This window comes from Nannospalax galili, unplaced genomic scaffold (genome assembly GCF_000622305.1).
Source record: "Nannospalax galili isolate Female #2095 unplaced genomic scaffold, S.galili_v1.0 scaffold891, whole genome shotgun sequence".
NCBI lineage: Eukaryota > Metazoa > Chordata > Mammalia > Rodentia > Spalacidae > Nannospalax > Nannospalax galili.
The window spans coordinates 2,316,921-2,323,292 of NW_008330576.1; the positions used below are offsets into that span (position 1 = coordinate 2,316,921).

Sequence of the window (6,372 nt, forward strand, 5' to 3'; positions counted from 1 at the left end):
CACTTCAAATTTCATTCACATCCAGCAAAAATGATATAGTTAAATTTTTGACTAAGAATGAATTATTCATTAATACAGATAATGGTGTAAGTGCTCAACCAAGGAGCTATAACATTAGCATAAAGATTTCCTCATGCCACATTGATTGTTAACATTGAAAACAAACAGGGAAAGATATTGAATCAGAGATGTTTTGTTACATAAGCTGGTATTTTATGAACACCTTTATATCAGAATTTTAGCCATGTTACCTGAAGGTTAATGAGGGTTTTTTTGTCTTAATTATCAATGAATTTTTTATCTTAATTATTAATGATTTCCCCAAGAAATATGCTTTAATACAAATTTAACAATTGTTTGAATGGCAGTATTGCATTTCCTTTATTGTGTCATGCAAATTGGGCAGATGGACTATTTGGCGAAATCAAATCTGTGTATTTACATATCATTCGACACAATGAATTAATATAGTATTATGGGAATTGATATGCTTTGTGCTTGTTACTTCTCTCACAGCAATAAAGTGTTAACCTGAAGTTGTTGATTTGCAAGTGATGACTTGTAAACATATTGACTGAACTTTATATGGGAAATGATACCAAATAATGATTTGTTCAATAATTATATCCAGTTGAAGTACACAGACTGTATCGCTGATTCCAACATCATGATTTTGTATTTACTCTGTGTTAGAGAGCACACTGCAGGAGAAGCCTCAGCTTTCTTGCTTAGCCAGGCAGGTCTTGGAAAGCCAGAAAAATGGCTTAAGTTGGGACAGAGAAGAAATGCCAAGGCAGAGTCAGGAAACAGCAGACCAGATCAGGCTTGCAAGGAAATTTCTCATAAAGATTTTGGAAGCAGCATCCTATCACTTCAGCATGTGTTTTTGAGAAGTGAGCTAGTGAAGTCCACACTTGGGGGCAGCAACTTTACCAAGGCTTGAATGTGTGGAGATGAGGACCATACAGGTCCATGTTAGAAGATATATGTCACGTCAGCCTTGCAAGTTAACATAGGAGGAGGCAAATGCATGTAATGCTAGTGGTCTAAAAACAATCTGAGAGTCAGCCAACTGAAAACTCAGTAACCTGTTCAGCCTTTGGGAAAGTCCCATTCTAACTAGTTACTCCAATGCGACCCAAGAGGTGGTTTTAAATAGGGAAGGCTGTGATACCAATATTAAACTTTTTTAGCCAAAAGGAAAAATGAAACCGAAAGGTACTTGCCAAAGCTGTATGCTCTGATTTCATCAGTCCATGTCCCTTAGAAGAGTTCCTCCCTCCCTGGAATTATTTTTTTTGAAAATTTCTTGTTTTTATAAAAGACTTACTTGATTAACATAAAGGGTAAAGTGTGTTTGGATTTATTTTGGTAACTAGATTTTTAGATCTGGCTCTAACTCTTACCAGCTGAGCAGCATAAATTTGCACAAAGAACTTGCCAGTTTTATATTCAGTTTATTTTCTTAGGTCTGATGGATGGAACAATGAAGAATTTAGGTGTACAAATACAAATGGTCTCAGAGGTAGGACTGATGAGCTTGAGAAGAATAGGCAAAGTTGAGGCCAGAAGCACTGGGAAATGGAATCCAGAGCCAACTGGGTATTGGAGAGCATGATTGATGGCCCTGCAGAAGCAGAGTGACGTAGTTCATCATGAGTCCAAAGAGAATTACTTCCTCATGTCTCTTGACAGCTTGGGTTGGGAGAGAGAATTCTGATTTGTAAATCATGGGGTTTGTCTAGAATTAGGATTGACAAGAAAAGGGAAATTGGAGATAAAGGAAACAAGATAATTCAGGGTTTTAATGAGTAGGAAAAGGTGGTCCCTTGAGACAAATTTTCCCAATTGTTACATTTGAATAGAGAACTATCTAAAGCTACTGAGAGATGCTTCTGCCTGGACTCTCTTCTTTCAGAAAACACTGTCTGTGTGCCCAGACATCTGTTCTGTCTTGCCATTTATGTCTCTAACACATGGCAAATCTCTTAGACTGTACTGACTTAGACAGCTAAGAAACTAAATCCTTTATGATGCCTAAGGAAAAAATGTGACAAAAATGTGAAGAGCTTCCAGTTGGAAGTTGAATATCTTTTATGAGCATCACTTTATTATAAGGATTTTCAGAAAGGCCTTCCCTAGCAGTAATGAATCACTAATGATAGGACTCCAGTCCTAAGTAGATAGCCTGTTTTGAACAGAGGTCTCCTGTTGTAGACCTGGCCATAATTGAGGTCAACACAACAAAAGCTCTAAGGTTAAAGCATTTACTTTTTAAGTGTTTGCCTTTTCTTCATGGATAGACAGAAGGCAGGAACAGGGCTCTTTTACCCATTAGTCACAAAAGCATAATGCTTAGGATATATAAACTTTTCAAGACGTAACAAAAATGTGGTTCAGAAAAATTGTTTTAAAGATTTATTAGACAAAAGTAAAACAAAACCTTTAAAATTAGAATTTTAATTTCATGCTCGTCAAATATTCTATTTTGGCAACTTTATTACTAATTTCAGAATTCGTAAACATATTTGAAAGTAATTTACATATGATGATTTGAAATTCAATCAAAATACATAGTTCTCATAATGAACTGTAATTCATCACTTATCTTTGTTGTCTACTTTGTAAAAACCTTTTTGATTGACTTATCCCAGTAGATAAATACATAGAAAACATTTCACAACCTATGTAGCTAATTCTGTGTCTTTTTAGCAGAACTCTGATGTTTCTGACAAAGTCTGATGTGGACTTTGCCAAAAACATTCTGGGAGCTTATGAGATAGCTTCTTCCCCAGGACCACCCAAAGCAGGCAATGGTTTGCATTTACTTTTAAAGTGTTTAATTAAGAAAACCTCCAAAACATATGTAAGTTGAAGGAATTTTATGCCAACATTCATCCTAAACTATATACTATAGTGAAATTTTATTTAACTTTTTTTGTCATGTAGGTAGTTATATATTTATGAAGCACCAGTTAATTTTACCATGCAACTATTTTGAACAGCTCAATGATTTAATCAGAAGGTAAACCTCAATGCAACCAACATCCAAGAAATAAAAGTTTCTATGACATAACCTTGCATTTCTAGTTCTTGAACACAAAGTAAATGATCTTTTCACCCCCATGACCTTTTCTACTTTCCTGGCTTTTGAAATTAATTCAGATTATATAGTCTTATCTAAAGACTGAGAGCTAGGATCCACAAATAAGAGAGAATATGTGACGTTCTGGATTAATTCATTTTGAATGAGAGGGAGATGGTGGGACACACAAGTGGATGGAGAGGAAAACTGGGGTGAGGAATTTTAACTGGGGTGGGGAAAGAAGGGTGATACAGAGGGAGAGGGGGAAAGAGAGAGAAAAACTATTGGGAAACATTATTTTATAAGTTTATTAAATATACATATATGTATGCATAATAATATATAATCATATATCTTATAATTTATAATTTAAATTGATTTACACCACACATGATAATAATACTCTCCCCAAGAGCCATATACTGACAAGAAACCCAATTCCAGGTATGGAATGCCTTCCTTCAAAAATTGTTGGTCATGGTAGTCCAAGAGACTCCCAAAACTGTATGGGCTATTTCCATTACCCTTGGTTGCCTCCCAGAAGTTGACGATAAGACCCTTTTGCTGAAGATGCCACACACTTCGAACACAGGACTTGGAGGACTAAAGCTGGAACGGATCTGGAAGCATCCTCCCTGAGGACCAATTCTCCTACTATCAGAAGGTGCTGTAGAAGATGCTAAAGGAGAAAGACAATCAATAGTTTCCCCCAGCTGTAAAGTCTACAGACTACAAAGATGATTGACCTGGGAAAATATCCACAATGGTGCAATAGTGACACTTTTATCTAAGGATAGCCAACAGCTTTCTAAATGAATTTTAGACCCACTCAGTAGGAGGGAATTCACACCTGGTACTGGAAACCTAGCCAGATACCAGCAGCTGGAGAAGTCATAGACCCTAGAGATAAAATTAATTCTAACATTTTCCTAAACCAGTATACTTTCTAACTGCATTCTAAGTACTTATCCTTTTACCTACAGATAAGTGAAGCTCTTACCCCTCATCAAAGAAGCTTCTTGAAACAGAGATTATTACAGAAACCTACAACTGGTCAAAATGCAAAGAATAAGTGATTGTGGGGTGCCTATCCCAAGCTGGTATATCTGTAGTGCAACTCCTACACTAAGGGTAGGGAAACACTGTGGAAGGGAGGAAAGAAAGATTGTAAGAACCAGAGAATAAGAACTAGGACAGGATTGTTACAAGAAAGTGTTTTCTAGACATGCCAGGGAAGCTGCATCCATGAAATCTCAAGAGTACAACTGCTTAAACAACACCTTCGTAATGACAACACTAATAGGCTATCCAAATCCCAAATGGCCAGGCTTGAACAAGAATAACACTAAAAGGAGTAAATATGTTATTTATGCATATGTATATATGTTCCGATAACTAGAAGAGATGATGAATTTGAGAGGGAATGAGGGGACATGGGGAGAGAGAGGAGTGGAAATGATGTAAATGCAGTACACATGTAAGAAAGCAAAATATAAAGAAGAAATAAAACAGTAAATTGAGAAAAACTCCCAAGTAGAGCTTTTTCCTTAAAGGTAGGATGTTAAGGAAATTATCTTAGTTTGCCTTTTTTTTAACCTCTTCATTTTTGTTATTTTTCTATAATTGGAAAATAAACATATGGTATTTTGCAAAAAAAAAGTTTATGTAGACTTTGTAAGTTTTCTAGTATGTTCTCTAGCATATTTAGAGATTCTGAACACTAGAAACCTAGAAGATTGACTATTTTTATAATCAACAAATACACCAGACTGTCAGTAAACAAGCTAGATCTATGTCTCATGGGACATTTGCTAATGTAAGTTTTCTAAATATGTGCAATTTAGAGCTTGTATTTGCCATTATCCGGTGAAACAGTTTGCATTAAACCTAATGCAATCCAATGCTTTTCAATGTGTGTTTTTTCCTGAATTCCCTTCAGACATGATTGCAGAAAACCCCACAGTGAAAAAGCTTTTCTCTTCTCCTGTGCAGTGATTTAACATCTCATGTTTCTGTCAGATTGAAAATTAGATTCTAAGACAGCTCTGCACCTGACAACTCTGCCAAGGTGTGAAATTCTCTGTATTCTATGGGCATAATGAACATATGCAACTGTTTTCATACAGCCTATTCAGTAAGCCCTGGCCCACTTCTCTCAAGCATGCTATCTGCAATGCCCACGTTCTCCAGAAATCAGCCTCAGAGAAGACCAGCTCCTGGATACTTTCTTTTAATGACTTTTTATGATTTTTATAAATATAACTTGATGGCATTTAAATCCTCTCCTCAATCTGCACCTTTGCCTACTGCTCCCCTCTCAATTTAATGTAATCTATTCAATGTAAGTTACTTTTATGAATATAAGCATATACATACATACACATACACACACACATATATATATGCATACACACAACCTATATAGCCTGAGTTTTGCCCCCAAATGCCCTTTAGAGTGGGTCCACTCACTGGACCCTGGTTAACCTACCAAGGGACCCATCCCTGTAAGAGACTGTCTCTCCCCCTCCCATGAGCCATTAATTGTCAAAAGTTCCTTAGGCTGGATTTGATTTCTTACCCACTTATCAATGTCTATACTGGAATTTTGACTGCTTTGAGCTTTCATGGGACTTGTACATGCTGTCTCCATTGCTGTGAATTCATACGTGTAACTGACCTGCTGGAAGACTCTATTTCCTTGTGGTCATTCACCACCTCTGACTCTTACAAAAGCAGTGGTTAGATGCCACAAATTAGGTAGCAATGCCTTAACCAAATGCATGTTGTTAAGCCCAAGGGCCTCTCCTACCCTTGTCAAGGGGAGGGCTAACATTCTCTCCTTTCATACAACATGTGGGTATTTCTTGCAATATAAACAACTTGATTTTCCAGGACTGATGATGCTACAATCCTCCATTTGATTTCCTGTGTTTCATTCTGCTTACCAGCAGGTGTGTTTTAAAATAGCCTTTGACAGAATACATAAAATTACAGGCCTTTATGAATGGGAATAAAAAGAATTTAGAACATTCAAAGTAGGTTTATAGTAGGCATTTACTTTTTAAAAATATTTTATTGGGCTGGATATGGTGATGTACATCATTAATTCCAGCACTGGTGAGGCAGAGGCAGGCAGATCTCTGTGAGATGAAGGTCAGCCTGGTTTACATCATGAGTTCTAGGCCTGCTAGGGACACAGGGAGACCCTCTTTCTAAGAACAATAAATATTATTGGGAAAAATTGAATACACAAATAAGTTGAAAGAACATTTCAGAGAACATTCAGG

The 6,372-nt window shown here is 36.6% G+C and overlaps 1 non-coding gene across 1 annotated transcript; it reads right to left on the minus strand.

Annotated features, from left to right (window-relative positions):
* Positions 1-5,812: 5,812 nt before the first annotated feature.
* On the minus strand, positions 5,813-5,938 carry LOC115067048. The gene has a single exon (XR_003846486.1). It is a non-coding gene; the product is annotated as a U6atac minor spliceosomal RNA (small nuclear RNA).
* Positions 5,939-6,372: the final 434 nt, after the last annotated feature.